Here is an 18,289-nt window from a genome sequence, read left to right as displayed (position 1 = left end):
ATTTGCTTGAAGGGTGAGAAGAGAGTTACCACGAATGAGAAGCCAGGTATGGTGGATCTGAGCAGGAGATGGTGACAAGGAAGGCTTACTTCTTTGAAAGAGGCCGACTTGCAAGGTAACATATTTTGATCAGCTCTTTACCAGCATATATTTTGGAAGACATGAGGGGGCAGCAGTCATGCACATAAGCAAGGCTCTGATTAACTTCTCAGAAACTGACATGATCACATCGGATGAATACAAGTTACTGATACAGCCTCCTCAGGCAGACGCGTCACATTTATTTTTTCATGAAGGTTAGTGAGCTGCATGTCTAGACCGGTGCACCCTCTCTAGAAGCGCTATGAGAGGGGCCATTCATGCACCGCCCGAAATGCGGGCTGCAGGAAATTTTCTGCAAGACACTCGCAAGACTCAACTGGCATCGCATGAAAGGTAATTCTAGAAGGGGGGGCCCAGCTAAGAATACCGCCCAGCTTTTGATCCAGAAAATGCCAGTCGTGGGGAAAACACTGCGCTTATTTCAGGGATCAGATGCATTAGGGCCGCTTTACAAGTGCCCTCTCCTTGCTGGGCACGAAAGCAGAAGCGATTGTATTTCTGGCACAAATATATAGTACATGTGTGTGTGTGTTTATATGAGAGTCTGAGAAAGAGAAACAGAGAACTTGCCTGCATGTATCCCTCTCATTGAAGAACCTTGGTTTTCCTACTCAAAAGTTAAAAAAAACACACACACACCACATTTGCCACATAAAGTCAAATATGTCATATATGTACCTATTACTCAGTTCAAGGTCACTGGAATTATATAACAATGGAGGATAAAAGTATGCGGTTTAATACACCGGATTCTGTGGCAGTATTATATTGCTATTTTGTCATCTCAACAGATATTAATAACGTATGGCCTAAGGTTTCAATTTATTAATACCAGATTAACACTTAAATGTAGTAGCCAACTTCTGGAAGGTGACCTGTAAACTTTTGCAAAAGCTGTACCACTGTGCCGTGGTGCTTTTTGAGTGTCGTTTGGTCTATTTACGCTAGAAACAATTTGTTGATGCAGTCTACAACACAGGCAGCAGATGGTGGATTATGTGGCAAGTACAAGCAATCTATTATTATCTGGAATATGTTGTGGCACTCGCTCTACTCATGACCTTCCATGCATCATCAATGACATCCCTGGTGACTATATATATATATATATATCTATCTATATATATAGATATATATAGATAGATATATATATATACATATATATATATATCTATATATATATAGATATATATATATATCTATATATATAGATATAGATATATATATATATCACACTCACACACACACACACACACTTGCTGTGGTTCGCTTTGCCGGTCAGCTCCAGATTGCCAGCGGTGCCTCGTTAGCATTATGCCATATGTGCCTCATATTAAAAAACCGTCTCCTCTTGCATTTATAAAGACTCTGGGCACTCACCGTTACTACTAGTAAGATGGCAGAATGGACAGGTTGAGAAAGGCGTTATCACCGAAACGCGTTCTGTGGTTTCCATCGATTTGGAATAAAGGGGATTTCACGCGCAACGCTGAGTGCCTGGAGTCTTTATTAATGCAAGAGGAGACTGGTTTTGAATATATATAAATATATATACATATCAGGTGGTAAGTGATTCATTGAATGGGATTGGGAGTGGAAGTGAGTGATGGATAGAGTGTGCGGGGCTAGGGACCCGATCAGGAACAGTGGAAGGCAAGGGCCTGATACGAATGCTCACCAATAATTACATTGATTGATATATATTAATGCAAGAGGGGGCTCGCCTTCCACTGTTCCTGATCGGGTCCCTAGCCCCACATGCTCAATCCATCACTCACTTCCACTCCCAGTCCCACTCAATGAGTCTCTTACCGCCTGACTTGCAGAACTGCAGCAACTAATTGAATCAGCCACTGACCACCTCATCCACCTAGACATTTCTTGACTTATTGCATTATTAAAGTTGTAGGTATTATTTGCTGCTGCATCACTGGTGGAGTATGAAATTTCATCTCTCTGACTCTGATTCTCTTCCATGTCTAATCCCTGACTAGTGAGGGGTGAGGACGGCTAGAGTCAGTCTCACTTCTGTGGGTCAAACACCTAACAGCAGCCTATAGAATATAAAGATGTTCAAGGGTTTGTGGGTTTGCCCCCGAAAAACCTCCAATGCTTATTACTGAAGCCATAAAGGGACATAAACACGCGTAGGGGGGTCCGCCAAGCCACCCAGGTACTATGCACTTGTCATCACCTACATTATTTCTGAAGACACACCCACAAAATACATTTTCAGTAACCATGACTAATGTCCCACACTGCTGTTAACTCCTGCTGCGCTGTGGACATTTCTGGACTTTTCTGTCTTGACAATGACGTGAAACAACAGACGTTAGTTGGAAGGTTTTAGGTGCAGTCCTAAATAGAACTATGACACAAAACAGGCTGGCGTGGGGTCCACTGCTGATGGCTGCGAGGGCGACACTCTTCCATTGAGAAAATAGCACTCCCTACACTCTTTAAGTGAGGCCTGGGAATTGAGAGGAGAGTGGGCAGGATACCAGCCAGTTTCTGGCACCATGCGGCAGGATGGAAGTTAGTATGGATCAGTTCATTGAGCCCCACCTCCCAATCATTATGAGGTACAGCCAACTAAGGATTCTCAACATTTGTCTGTATGCCAACCAAGGCAATAAAAACAGCTGCTAACTTTAGACCAGAAACAAGCATCCTGGCTGGGTCCAAACTGGGGTGGCATGGTGAGCAAAAGAACAATGGATTAAAGCCAGATGTGTGACTGGGGGTGAGTGTTTGACTAGGTCCATCATCCTTTTGTGTGGCTAAAGTTTTCCTAAGTGGGAAGGGTATGCCCAGGCATGGGTTCTGTGCTCACTGTGCTACTGGATTCAAGCTAGCCTCGCTGATCAATGGTGATACCCTAAAACCTGTCCCAAGTTGCTTGTTTCCAGTCCAGGGAGCACCTGGCCTGTTAGTTCGGGCTGCACTGTTCCTATGAGGAACAGGGTCAAAACTGATTTGCATATGGCTGGGTCCAAACTGGGGTGGCTAAGTGAGCAAAAGAATGATTGATTAAACCTAGATCTGTGACTGGGGGGTGGGGGGGAGTGTTTGAAAAGTTTCAGCACTCAATCCATCATCCTTTTGTGTTGCTGAAGTTGCCCTTAGTGGGAAGGGTATGCCCAAATGTGGGTCCCATGCTCACTGTGCCATTGGATTCAAGCTAGCCTGGCTGATGAAGGATGATACCCTCAAAACTGTCCCAGGATGCTTGTTTCCGGTCCAGGGAGGACCTGGCCTGGTAGTTCCGGCTGGACTGTTTCCATGGGGAACAGGGTCAAGACTGACTCGCATATGGCTGGGTTCAAACTGGAGTGGCATAGTGAGCAAAAGAACGATGGACTAAACCCAGATCTGTGATGGGGGTGAGTGTTTGAAAAGTTTCAGCACTCCGTCCATCATCCTTTTGTGTTGCTAATTAAAGGAGAGAGCAGGGCTTGCTGAAAGGTACTACTGTGGGACATTTATCAGCTATGCAATAACTATTGTCAATGCAAAAGGCAACCTTGGTTGAGTATTTGAGGTGGTCAGACCCTATCTTACAAACACACATGGCTTTCAATGTGTGTTATTTGTCATTGAACTATATTTCTAATTTTATAACAACTGCAAGCAAATATTTTCTTCCCCTTAGGAACAAGAGTTAATTCAACAGGCTCAGTACTTTGAGAGGTCTATAGATATGTGAAGGAGTCAGTCATTTCTTGTCTTTCAGCACATATCAAATGTATTAAAAACCCTGTTCCCCCCTGCCAATTTAGGTTTCAGAGCTAGAGTCATGATGACTTCTAAAGCTCTGCACATGTTCACATCTCATTATATTTGGGAACCAGATGACTGTCCAACGACCACCACATGTTGGGCCTCATTATGAGTGTCCCGTATTTCGGCCCTGATTACCAGTTGGCCGGAGGGGAGGAATTTACTGGATGTGGTAAATACCTCATATCTTAACCATTTCACTTGGAAATGAGGCATTCTATATGTAATCTCTGTTTAATCCACACAATTATGCATGTTTTGCCTCTTTTTTTTCCAAGCCTTTTGTCCTCGATACATTTTGGGAGGTCCCTGCCGAAATATGTCAGGGGAAAATAGCAGAGGTGTGATGATTTTAACACTACTCATAATTCAGATCCTTGTGTAAACTTGTGCATGGATCAGAATTTTACCCATAGCTTGTAATCAGGGTCTTTGGTGCAGATCTACTGCTCTAGTAAAACCCAGTACCAGAGGGTACTACCACACCTCGAATAGAGGAGACGGCTATGATGATACATGTTATTCCCAATTCTGAGGTATTAACTTCCTGTTTGAACCCTAATCAGGATTCCTGTGAGATATAATTGGATAACCTTTAAATCCATTCCTCAAGACTGTCATCTGTGGAGTTTAGATCAAATATTTCACTTCTGACAATGGGGTGAAATGAAGACACCTAGAGATCAAAGGCCTGGAAGTTCAGGCCTTTAGACTAATCACCACAAAAAATACTGTGTTGAAATTTAGGTTACAAGTCAAGAAAAACCTCGTTTGTCACTGGTCAGTTATGTAAAGGTGAACCTTTTGAGAGGAGCAAACCTTACCAGCCCCTGCACAGTACAAGTCCCCTGCACAGTGCTCAGCAGTGGACAGTACACCTTAGCAGCTCCGTGCACAGCAATGGACAGTACACACCAAAAACATCACATAGACATAATGCAGCAGAATGACAAAGAAAGAAAGACTTCTGCTAAAATGACCACTGTGCAGTTCACAGGTGATCTATCTGGCAGGACATGCTGTTTGTGGTGTGCCCGGATGGCAGAGGCCAGACTGGTATACAAGAAAGAAGGCTCCCCTCTCTCTCCATAATCATTAGTGTCTGCTCCATGCCATAGGGACGCTATGTTTGCGGTTTAAGAATCTCCCTTAGTAGAATACTTAAGTCCAATTGGTTCAATTTAGATCAACCAAGACTAGCAAGCCTAGCTATGGGGACTAAATAGGGAGGCACAAAGCGATGTGGCATAGCGTTGTGGTGCGCGGTTGTCATGCAAAGAAGAACTGGACCACTTCTGATAGTATCTGAGCTGGAGCCGAGCACAGGTGGCATTATAAGCTATTCCAGGCGCCTGTTTTGTTCCTGAAGCATCCTTGTAGACCAAGGGACTGGACATGTTACACCACCTCTATAAATTCATTCTGTAGTAAATAGTTGGGTACACGTGTTTTCAGTTGGGAAAGGTGAGGTGACTGTTGAGTATGGTGAGGTGTCTGTCGGATTTCACAGAAGATTTTTGCATACACACAGACAAAAACACACACACACACACTCTCTCTCTCTCATGTCTGTTTTGAAGGTATTCAAAAATATTGCTTGGTTTGAAAAATACTGTGTTTCAAGTGATCCTAACAATACTCACTGTCCCTTGAGCCTTCCTCGTGTTCTGCTTCTCATATAATGCATTTTCACAAGATATGCCAGCATTATTGTCGGGCAACCTGAAGTTCACACCCCTCCAATCTTGTTGACCAAGCTACGTCCCTGCCAATCATTTCCTAAAAACTGTTATGCTTTTATTATCTTAATGTTTTTTTAACCTAAGCAACCTTTGCTCATCCCATCACAAAGTGCAAAGTTTAAGATACACATGGACGAAAGTCAAACAAAGTGTAACATAGACCACTGTAAGCATTTTAGGTATGGTTGGAACCACAAACATTGCAGTGTCCATTAATACAAAACTAGGTAGTTCTTGGAATAGACAATTCAACCAAACTCTTTGTCCCAATGTCTGCAAAAAAGCATAAATCCATGTGTACATTAGCGCTTTCAAATCAAACTCCTCACTGGATATAGTGTTGACAAGATTCGGTCTCTAATTTAGGCCACATCAGGGCAACTTATACATAGGATTATAAAAGATATCCCTTTCCAAAGTTTAGAAACAGTCTCCTTGAAGTCAAGACCACATGGTCATTCCTGCTGTCTACTCATGTTATACGGAAGAAGGCTTCCAGTGGTTGCCCCAATTAGTCGATCAGACTTTGTAAAATGGAACTGAGTGTGCATAGCCACTCAAGGTGCATCACGTGGAGCAGGGGGGCATTTAAGGTGCACAGGTATTCATGTCATGCGACTGGACCACTGACCTAAAAGTGTCCATTTTTGATATCCTGTGAGCTTCCATGGCATTAGGAAGCCCATACCTGACATGCAATTGATGATGGTATAATGACACCTATCTGGGGACATTTTTTACATAAATCTGTCCATCCCAGGCACAGTGGTAGAAATCCCTTGTGAATATAGCTCAAAAGATGGGTCAGTGAGTTAAACACCTGCAGCTAACCTCTGCGTGATCTGCACATTAGTACTCTGAGTACCAATAAATTGGATAATAATAACACCTACTATTTACAACCTTCAAAATAGTGGTATGAAGCTCCATAAGACATCATACAATTATAATAATTGGCTTTCTAAAATGTGTAGGTGATACTTGGGCAGGTAAGGAAAACTCTTCAACTGGCAGTAGTACATACATTCTGTCTGAACTGAGCAGTAAAACTGCTTTGTGAAGCTACGAGGTATGTCTAACTCTGCTGCCAATAGCCTGAGATTGTGAGATCTGGGTAATTTCCAAAGCAGAGTCTCATACAGTACGACTGAGCATCTCCTTGTAAGGGGTATAAATGGGAAATGGAGGGAGGTAGAACACATAACTGCAGTAAGGTGCTATTTACCTCTAGAAAAATGATAGGCTGTGTCAATATTGTGCCCAGATTATTTGAACTTCCTGGAAAACGTATGGATGTTTAGCCAATTGTTAGGATAGTTGTGCTGAAAATGTACATTGGTGCAATGTTGTTCGAATTTTTTTGTTAGGAGGTAAACCCACAACACTCATTGAGTGGGTCTGGCTTAGTTGGCAGAGTAGGAAAGTATAATTAAAAAAAACATTCAAGTCCCTTTCAGAATGTGTGATGTTTAAGTCAATGTAGGAGATCATTCTGCTATAAAATACACCATTTATGTCTATTGTCTTCACTGTTTTTCCCACAGATGTCTGGCTCACTTACTTTGCTTGCATGCTGACTGTAATTTTGGATGGGTGTTTATGTCCAATCACCTTTACAGTTCACCCATCACTAGTGGTGAATTTGACAGTGTTGATGGTTCCAGTGGCAGATCCTCCGCAATGGTGGAGGAGCTCCAACTCCCCCCCCCCCCCCGCCAGCAGCAGCAGCTGCAAAACTTTTACTGTAAAACAATGATAAACTATGTTTATTATCGTTTTATAGTAAAAGGGGCGGGGGCCATGGGGCTGAGACGAGATGAAGGGGGAGTGCAAAGCACTCCCCCTCAGTGCACATGTATCTTTGACCGGCAGTCTTGGGCCGGCCAAACACACGTGCACTGGGCTCTCTCCAACCCAGCAACACAGGCACTGCACTGCTGGGTTGGAGACAGCAGGCAGAGACTTCCACTCTGCCTCGGAACGCCCTGGTTGGGCGCTCCGTCCAATCCTAACGTTGCTTTCATGCTGCCAGCAGCAGGAAAGCAGCATTAGGATTCGACGCAGGGCAGGCTGGGAGCCTTGCCTGCAGTCCAGTCAAGGACCAAATGAGAACAGCAAGGCGCAGCGCAAATGGAACGTTTTTTAAAAATTATATTATTTTTTTCTGTCGTGCCACCTCCCCCGCAACATGCTGTGCTGCCCCGCCCCTTCTGCCCCACGAGCTGCCACTGGATGGTTCAGTAGTGGAAGCGCTGTGCCTGGTGCAGGTCACAAAGGATGAGCATTATGAGATATACTGGGTTGTCAATGAATGCATTAAGGTTGAAATCAGAGCACTGTGAGAGCTCCATGTATGTATCAGGGTGAGACAGCAGGGCATGGTGCAGGTCAGTACAAGCGTGCACATTGAGCGCCCTGTTTGTTTCAGTGGAGTCCAGGGCTTAATTTGAGACGGTGGTTGCTGGTGGGAGCCACCAGCACTTATTTTTCTTCATCAGACATTAAGCAAGAGTAGGAGAGGGAAAAAGCACAAAGCAGAAAGAATAAGGAAGGGAAAAGAGAAATCCCATCACAAAGGGGAAAGCATGAGCCTCAAAGGGTGTGGTGAAGGCGCTTGGATGTCTGATTATGAATTAAAGCAGCATCAGGTGGTTTTAAGGCTAAACAGCCCTGATATTCCACGTGCCATCATTTATTTGCACCGGCCGCGGGTTCTGAGCAGAGCTTCGGGCACCGGCACTCACTCTGTCACAAATTAAGCACTGAGTACAGCGAATATCTCCAGATCCATCTGTGGCATGAAATCATTTGCGGCTGTCCACCCAGAAGTTTGGTATCGTTCACGTACATTTCTCACTGGCATGTGCAAGATGCTCGAGAGTACTGTAGCAGATTCTGGAAAAACTATTGCTTTTAGCCAATATTTTCAGGAAAACTGTGCAGAAACTTTCACTATTAGGGCCTCACTTTTTCAAAAAATATGTTTGTGGGGACACATCCTCAAACCCCCTGGGAGAAATCTAGGATCATTCGGTAGTCTCACTCATTCTGTGGAATGTGAGACTGATAGAAAGACTTTACCAGGGCTATTTTGGGTTCCCAGTCCTGCATTGCACACACCAGTTTTCGCTGCCACTTCAAAAACCTACCTACATCAAGAAGCCCGACCTGGACAAAATTGATATACAGACAATTTGTAATTCCAGTAGTATTTTACCTGTGAACAAAGACCTCGAGGCTTGAACGGAAGGATTGTTTTTTAAAACACGCAGTATTACCACACTTATGAGTACCGGGTATATGTATATATCATATTGAGGATTCGGGAATGAATGGATACAACAGTCCAGACTCCACGCTCAGGTGGCCCAACAATCCAGGTGAGGCACAGGTGTGGGCTCACTAACGAGGATAAACAGCCCAGGTGAGGTCAGGGGGATTATACACCTGCCGCCATGTTTTTATGGCTTAGCAGGCCTCGTGCAAGCAACAATTGCTCACTTCTGTCCTCGGACACCTCTTCTGGAAATTTTGTGGCACAGTTTCAATAACACCAGATCCGTACCGGAGACAGCCATGAAAAAACTGCAGTTTCGAAAACGACTTTCGGACAGAGAATTCCTACCATCTGTTACCTTAATTAATTCCATCCAGAATGCATCAGTTCTACTTTAGGGGAACACAGAGACGTTGAAAGGGTAGATACCATTCCTGGGTCAAAGTCGGCATTGGTGACGTACCTAAAATTCACGGAAGGGTATCATCTTTGGGTGTTAAAGCAAAACCTGCACTTCAGCTACACACGTGTGAAAATGTGACAGGCCCCCATGGCGGGGTCCTTTTCAAAGACAATGCATACTTACATTAAGTGCCTAGAAAACAGTAGCAAGGGCTATAGAGAATAAAACAGCGGATCCTTGCACCTTTCAGATTCCTCCCATTTAACCTTCCTCTGGTCATCCAGATGCTTGTAATGAGCCCTCTCCTTGGTTTATCTTTCCTCAGTCATCTCCAGGAAAACATTATACAACCAGCGCCCAGGGTCCAAGGGGAGACATATTGAACCTGTAAGGATCCCCAGACTGATATTTAGGGAAATTCTATGATGTTGTTAGTACTCTGGCTGCATAGGCAATGTGGGGCTACTTCATAAGCAAGCATGAACTTCACTAAAGTTAAGGTAGCTATTTCCAACATTTGCAGGATGCATATTGTTTTTCTCCATCGTTGTAACATGCATTCTACAGCTATGCAACCTCTTGCATCCTTAGTAGGGTGGCCACATGTCTGAGGTTTGCTGGGATAGTCTCGGGTTTCACCAACTGTACCAGCAAATTTCAATAAATCTCTGTTACATCAAAAATGTGCAAATCACCTTGGAGTGTCATTGGTCAATGTCGTCACAGAGTTCCTGGAGGCTTGCTGTATCGATGTAAACTAAAATACGATATGGGTTAATGTCCTAAATACAACGTAAGCCATATGTATTTCTATCATTGCATTAAGCAAGCACTTGTGAATTTCTAACCTCTTGATACAAATTGTTGTTACCAGTGTTAGGGCTGTATCCCTTGAGGTGGGGATTCCCACAGATCCTACAAGAGGTAAATCAGCTGTCTGAGCTATCATCATCTACTGCAGATGGGTCCATATTCAGAGCCACTGCACTCAGTCATCCTGCCAGGAAGCTGAGCCAGTTGTTGCCATCTGAGACAAGATTTGGCCGTCACATGAGCAGAGTCATAAGAACTCCAGCAGTAATGCATTACAGCTGCACCACAGTAACTATGCCATTTGCCAACAAAGTAATCTAACTGTCCATCAAGGGTGGAATAACATTAGCCACCAACTATGGAATCCAGCGAGCCTTAAACTTAGCAAGATCACTGCCCACTAACTAAACAATGTATTGCCCACCAAATGAGCTATCCTAATGTACACTGTCCCTGGTAAGCAGTCCCGACCACCAACTGATACACTGGCTACCCCTGAGATAGCCCACTACAATCAAAACAGCAGTCTCACTTGACAGCAATAAAGCTACCCCACGAGGCACCAACTCTATTATTTTGGTGTCAATCACTCAAACTATCTAACAGACAACCAACTGATCTGTTCCTTGTCACACATTCAACAATTCAACTTAGGAAAACCTATTATACACCACTTGACACCAACAAAAACAAGTGGCCCCTCTTGGACAGTCCAAAGCCAGCCCTTAGAGTTATCCTGCTAGACACAATTGGTTCCCTCATTTGCAACCTAGTGAGCCTTCCGCTGATCACCAAGGAAGTTACCCCACTAGCCATCAATAAAGCTATCCTACTGTCCAAACAAATAAATTATCCCATTTGTTACTCACTGACCACCAAGTCACCCTTCTTGCCATCAGCTGCTGCATTATCTGAGCTATCAAACAGGCAACTAACTGATCTATCCACCTAGCAGTCAACTGAGCTACCAATTTGGCAAAGTTACATTCCTGAGCTGATAAACCAGTAATGTTGTAATAGATATAATCTATTGCAGCCTGCCTAAGTCTGACAATCCCTGAGCCAGTCACAATGGTAACTGTCTCCAATGGAACTCCCACGCTTCAGCAGTCCCAAGATGTCACATGAAACACAACATTCTACAACAAGACTTAAAGTCATAAAATGGTCCCCTCCTTTCATTGATCAAAAACAGATCTTTATGTGAAACAGCAAAACAGCTTCAAACAAACAAAGTTACTAGAATGGAAGTGGATTTAATTACCGTGGAATTTAATTATTTAAGTAAACTGATGGGCTCCGTTCTCTCCTCATTCCAGCTACATTCATTCCACCTTCTCCACCAACATAGCTTCTTCTCACTTCTCCCTCTTGACCACTACAATCAAGCCCCCGATCCACAAACCACCACTCTGGAACATCTTCACAACTCATCATTATCCATTAGCATAAGCAACCAAAGTAATCTTCTTCATTGCTCCTCTCGCACTCACCACCCTTTTCACAGAGAGCCACTCTGCACCGATTCCACTTATTACCATTTTCCAACACCACCTACCATTCATGCACCTCCTTGACTTTAAAATACCCTCAGAACTTGGTGAGTCCTCTTCTCACATGACAGGTTGAAATAGGTATAATTTATTACAGCCTCCCTAAGCCTGACATAGCCTGAGCCAGTCACAAGGGTAACAGACTCCAGTGAAACCCCCACGCTTCAGCGATCCCCAAGAGAGCACACGGAACATAACACTACAACACGACTTAAAGTCAAAACAATTCCCTACTGCCCAACTCCACGTTTTCTCCATGGCCAACAAATGACCTCTCTTGATGATCACAAACTGAGTTATCAATGTTGATTACATTAACTACTACTAACTGGTCTCCTGCTGTCCTCCAGTTGAATTATACTGCTGGCCTTGAACGTTTATACCCTATTGGCACCAACTATGTTATCTCACTGGTCACCAAGAAACGCTAGTCACAGGATATTAACTAAAGTGTCTCACTGTACATCAAACATTATCCCAACAACCACTGGCCTATCTGAGTTTTGTACTAGCACTTAAATGGGCTACCCTATTAGCCACCAAACGAGCTACTCGTTTGTCCAGCAAATAAACCACTGCACTGGCTGTGAAATGAAACATTCTGCTAGGCACGCTCCGTGTCTCACTAGTAGCCAATACTGAGTGATACCTGTTGCCATGAATCAAGCCATCCCTATCAGTGGATCTGCCCTATGGGCTACCACCTGAGATCACGCACTGCCACCATTTTGTATTCCCAGTCCCCACCCCATCTGGCTATTCATTTGGACTCCAAATGAAGTAACCGCTATGCCATGTTGTCACAGTGGATAGAGGGTTCTTAGGACCCTAAGGCCCATATTTATACTTTTTTAGCGCCGCGTTTGCATCATTTTTTGACGCAAAAGCGGCGCAAACTTACAAAATATAATTGTGTTTGTAAGTTTGCGCCACTTTTGCGTCAAAAAATGATACAGCACTAAAGAAGTTTAAATATGGGCTTAAGTATCTAAGATCTCTGCAAGGCCTAGTAGTGCCTTCCACATCAAAAATTAAGGGGATTCGGAGGATTTTGAGGTCCAGTGTATGTCCTCCAATAACAGTTACTAATAATGTAATACACTGTTCCTGAAGAGCAAGAAGAAGACAGGGTGAGTACTAGGGGGTCCTATTTAGTAGGAACAAGAGTCCTCACACACCCAACTGGGTGTCATGCTTCATCATCGGACCAGCTCCTCGTCAGACTGGCGCTGCAATGTCTGACGGGCACCACCCTTTCGGGGGGCTCTTTGCCGGAGATCTTTTTGATGATGCCACCCTTTCCCGCAGGTAAGTAGGGAGAGAGGGAGAAAGGAGAGAACGAAAAGAAATAGAAGGATAACATTGGCTCAGCGACCCTTGCTAAGAGCTATCTTTATTAATGCGGGGTCCAGGCCAAGATTAAAACTGTAACCAGGAGGGTGGGAACGAAGTAATGTTCGACCACTCTCAAACTGTATTGCACATAACAAGGTGGTCAAGGAACTGCAAGACCCACCTCAAAAATGGGTCGACATGTTTCGCGTCTATAAGGTCCAAAAGGATCCAACGACGCTTCCTCAGGACCTAGTGAAAAAACGCTTCTCCAAAAATAAACTTCAATGGCCCTTGCCTATACCCACTGACAATCAAAAGAAAGGGAGTTTTAGTGTCGTCAGTCACTTACATGAGTCCTTTATGACCCAGTATGTCATTCCTACTCGTCGCCCCTCCCACTCTGAGATAGGGCTTCATGGGATCTCGCGGACCATAGGTCTGGTCCACATAACACATTGGTCAGGACCGGTAGACGATACTTCCACCTACCCCGGGTCCCGTTCCCGAAGTGACTAGTGCCTTCCTCAGTTCTCCTCATCTCTCCACTCCCACAGCCCTGGTTAAATCTCTTTTATTTCACTTGTCATAGACTCATAGGGCCAGATGTAGCAAAGGGTTTTCCCCATTCTGGATCTATGGGAAAAAGTGTTCGTACAGATGGCCCATAGTGTCTATGCTTGTCGTTATCACACGGCGTTTCCCTTAGACAGAAACTTTTTTCCACACTGTGTGCACCCAACCAGCTGCACGACAGAAGAATGCTCTGTGAAAGTCGAAGTCCACGAACGCACATTTCCTACTAGTGCTAGCCATAATGGCTTTTGACAAACAGAGCGTTTCCTTGTCACTGGAAAGAAAATAAAGCCTGTGCACCTGTTCCGACACCACGAGGAATTTACAAGAAGCGCCTGGATGTGGTTTTCTTTGCAACATGACACTTCATAAGTTCCCACAGAGCACGCTGCCCACCTTAGACAGCGAAGACCCGAGTCCTGCTTGCTGGAACGACAGCAATGTGCACTTAATGCAACCATTAACCACAGGAGAGGCTTGTGACCGGCTAAGCAGTTTTTTTTTATTCCTTGAAAAGGCAGAAGCTGCCTGGGGGTAATGTCCACCTGCAATGGGTTATAATAAATCATTAGGGCAGTTTGTTCCTTAAGCTATGTTTCTAATCTCTACAGGGTGCAAGTGGCACTTACCTAATTTGAAGAACTGGAGCTCCCAGAATTGTAAATCCACATGGTCCGTAAACAGCATTCCACAAAAAAACGGGAGCAAATCCACAATTCCAATATAATCGGGTAAACAAAAATCCAAATGTTCCCAGAATCAACCATTAAGCACTCCAAAATTGGCACAAATGTCCACTCGTGTAAATCCACCGAGGCACATTGTGTTGCAATGAACACCCAAAAACGTATTTTGGTTTTTGTTTTCGCTGATGGAGGTTTCCAGAAAACAAGCAAATTAATCTCCTCAGTGAACAAAAAAATGAACATAAAAGAGATGCTTGAAAAACTTCAGCTGGTCTCCAATAAGTGGACAGTAGCCTTAGGAAGCGCAAGTCCAGGGCCAGATGCTGGCAATCCACGGACATGTTTCTAGTACTCCTTGGTCTGACTGAGCCAACCCGTGGTCAGTTTCAGGCGCGCTGTGGCCCGTTTCTGTAAATCTACTGTCAATTTCAGGCACATCCTGGGAATTTTCGGACAAATCATTGTCACCTTTATACAGATGTCCCATTTCAGAGAAACCCTTCGTATTTTTCTACCACGATTAATGGGCAACTTTATACAGTTTCCGGTCATTTTCAAACACTTCCCTGATAGTTTCAGATAATTCCCTCTCTGATTCAAACAGTCCAGGTTAGTCACGGGCAAATCCCGACGAGCTACAGAAAAGGCATGATCGTTCCGGACAAGCCCTTCTCCTTGCAGGTAAATCCTCGTCATGATCACACAATTCCTGGTCAATGTCAGATAATGCCCGGTGGATTCAGCCCGTTCCTGAGCAGTTGCAGACCTGGGCCACTTACAGAAATATTCCATTCAGGTGCAAAAAAAAAAACCTGCTCCATCACAGGGAAGCTGTGGTCATTTTCAAACATGGACAGCCACATTCCTGGATGCCCGCTCAGATCCCAAACTTGACCACACTTCCAATGAGCTACCCTATCCAAAGCAAAATAAACCAAAGTCTACAAAAATGCCAAAAAACATGCCGTTTAACAGAAAGTACCCAACAACTTAAAAAAAAATGCCTATAGGCTAAGCTGGAGAAAACATGAAAAAAAAGATCATATTGACTAAATCCACAGTCAATATGCCGCGTTCTTCAAGTACTCCAAGAACAAAATATCCAAAAGCAAAAAGAAGAAATAGGACTCAAAACGATCTGCTGCTGCTGCATCCAGCTGAGAAACCTTGCAACGTAAGGGCGCTGATGGAAAGGCAGCCGTCTCTAGCAGGTAGTCCCCAGCCACTTGGCTCCTACAGCTCTCCTGCCGGGTGGTTCCCTAAACTTGCAAGGGCGAAGCCAAAGCAGCTACTTTTCATGATGATGTCTCCAAGCATCTTGTATCAGGACCGGTCATATCCCCAGGAACCAGCGTTGCTGTATTTCCACATCCCATAGCCTGGCGCTCAATCTCTGCACACCCTTCCCCGGCGCTGTCCCGGGGCTTTGTGAAGCAACACCCAGCAGAGCCAGCCTCGCAGCGCTTCCGCTTCATGAGAAATGCCAAACGCGCAGCTCGCATTCCGAGTTCGAGGCTCACTCTGGTGTGCAGCAGCGCCACCTACCGGCACGGCGCAGAACCGAAAGACATTGTAGGGACACTTCTAAAACTAAATGGAACAGGAAAAGTTTGCTGTTCTGTGGTGAGATAGCTCAGTGTGTATGCGCGCCTGTTGTAGAGAGCTGCGTATAGTCTCCCGGTTCGTATAGGTTGGTATCATGTTGTGGGAATTACGAATACTGTACTTTTTTTTTAGGGACATTTACAGAGCAAGGTTCTGCCGATACAGAACAGCAACGCGAATGCGTGGCTACACGACAGAGGGTTACATGGCACGTGGGAAAGTTCTCAAATAAGCTCTTGAGTAGATTTCAATAGTCAGGCAAACCGGGAAAAAGCGGCGCGGCACAGTCTTCGTTTCGAGCACAACGAAGACGAGGTGCAACTTGATCTGTTCACCTCTGTAGGTCATACACTTGGTGTCATTGAGAACGTAGTTATAAGTCTTTCTTGTCGATGTTTTGTACTTCGATTCACCCGGTTGGTTGTTGTGTGCCATGCTTAAAGTGCTATTGTGGATAAACACCGCCCCCCACACACCCCACCTTCTGGTTTCACTCTCTGGTGAGGCTTCCACCTTGACTGGACGGCACGCAGGGAGTCTCCTCATTACAGATGCAATAGGTAGCGTCTGTAAGAAGGATTTTGTGCATGTGGTTGTTGCTTTGTGCTGGAGCAGTTTTCTGAGGACCAGCGTCATCCCGGGAGAGTTTACGGTTGTCTGGCTACCCAGCTCACCGCCACCCATGACTTCTATTTATTTTGCAATTTTATGTTGCCGAACTCGACATGATGGTTTTGGAGCTGGTTAATATCAGCACTAGTTACATTACACAAGGTCATTTTCATTTTTTGAGGCATGGGGAGATTAAGTGATTTGCCCAGAGTCAAAGGCTATTTAGCTGATGCAGAGACTCGAACCTGGTTCCCCAGTTCTAAAGTCGACAGCTCTTAATGCCACATCCTCTCCCTCATTCATTTCCTCTGCTGTTCATTCGTGATCTTTCCTCCCATCCGAAACACGTCTCTCCTCCTCACTGTCTCCCTGCTAGCCAGACACTTTATTTCCATAAGCTACAAGGCGCCATGGACCCTTCCGGAGAGTTACTAGCATTTTTGAGATTGTTGGACTGCTTGGAAACAAGCTGGTATGTGATTGATAAACATCACGGTGAGATGCCAGTCTGTGATAGTTGGATTTCATTAACAGATGCCATTGCGTGGTCGTTAACTTTGCAAGATGCTGGTTTCTGATCGTGAAACATCTTTGAGAAATGACCGTCTACGTTTTTTAACCAGGCAAAGCAATGTAATTGTTAAATATGCACCAATAACATATATTTGGAAAAGCAATGCCCACAACAGTACAACCTACTGCTTACACAACAATTGTCTAAAGTGACAAAACAACTTGCTAGACGGTGTTTTCCACTCCCTCACTTGTAGGAACAATGCATGGATATTTATTGCTCTGTGTAAAATGCTATGTTTTACTCAGGCGCGCTCCCCATGCACAGGCAATCTTGTGGCATTTTAACTGTTTTTTGCTACCACCATCAAGCACACCAACACTCAAAGGTACCATGGAAACTTTACAAAGTAAATGTATTTCACCCTCTCACACACAATTCAACACCAGAACCACATAGCTAACTAAGCAATGTTCCTCAACAGTACAATAGGCCCCTCGTGCACACCAACACGATACTATACTATAGAAATTATTAAATACGACATTTGTTTTACCCTCTCGCACACAATACAACGCCAGTGCTAACAACGCAATGCTTTTCAACAGTACAATATTCCTCTCTTCCACACCAACACACAAAGATACTATAGAAATTATGTGGCAAATGTCACTCTCACACACACAATACAGCACCAGAGCCATATAGCTGGCCGAGCAACACTCTTCAACAGTATAGTATACTCCTCATGAACACCAACACTCAAAGATACTACATAATTACTGCATAGTACATTTCACCCTCACACACATCAGAGCCGTGTAGTTGGCAGCAGGATGCCCTCTAAAACAACAACCCAATACAAACTACTGAGCAATGGACAACCATTCAATATTCTAAACAAGAAAAATGACACAGTTCATTGGCTCACTGATTCACACACAAAACCCACATCAAAGCGACTCTGTGTAAACTTAGAATCAGGAATGGCACTTAAACGGTACTTCCATTACCCCAGGAATAGTCGTTAAGCAATAGATGGAAAAGTTCCACAATTAAAAAGACCAGACTACCATGACTCTGGTCAGTGAGAAAGCCTAGAACCACCGGGAAAGGCACCTTGGACAATCAACAGCACTGTGAAGCTGAATCAAATCGCCGAACTGTGTTTTACAGTTACTGAAAATATAACAATATTGTTCTATCAAAAGCATGTTGTCCCCTTTGCAGTTGTGTGGTCAGTTAAAGGGCAGGCCTACAAAGATGACTATGCAATGTTGTTTTACCCTACTGG

The 18,289-nt window shown here is 44.3% G+C and overlaps 1 long non-coding RNA gene across 1 annotated transcript in view; it reads right to left on the bottom strand.

The window, feature by feature from the left end:
* LOC138245850 (uncharacterized) overlaps window positions 1-15,712 on the bottom strand; it is a 332,409-nt gene extending 316,697 nt beyond the window's left edge. Inside the window, exon 1 of the long non-coding RNA XR_011194176.1 lies at window positions 14,208-15,712. This is a non-coding gene — a long non-coding RNA (uncharacterized lncRNA). The remainder of the gene's footprint in view (window positions 1-14,207) is intronic.
* Between the last annotated feature and the right edge of the window lie 2,577 nt (window positions 15,713-18,289).

This window comes from Pleurodeles waltl, chromosome 7 (assembly GCF_031143425.1).
Source record: "Pleurodeles waltl isolate 20211129_DDA chromosome 7, aPleWal1.hap1.20221129, whole genome shotgun sequence".
NCBI lineage: Eukaryota > Metazoa > Chordata > Amphibia > Caudata > Salamandridae > Pleurodeles > Pleurodeles waltl.
The sequence above is the reverse complement of the archived record's forward strand: the minus strand, read 5'-3'. Positions and strand labels throughout refer to the sequence as shown.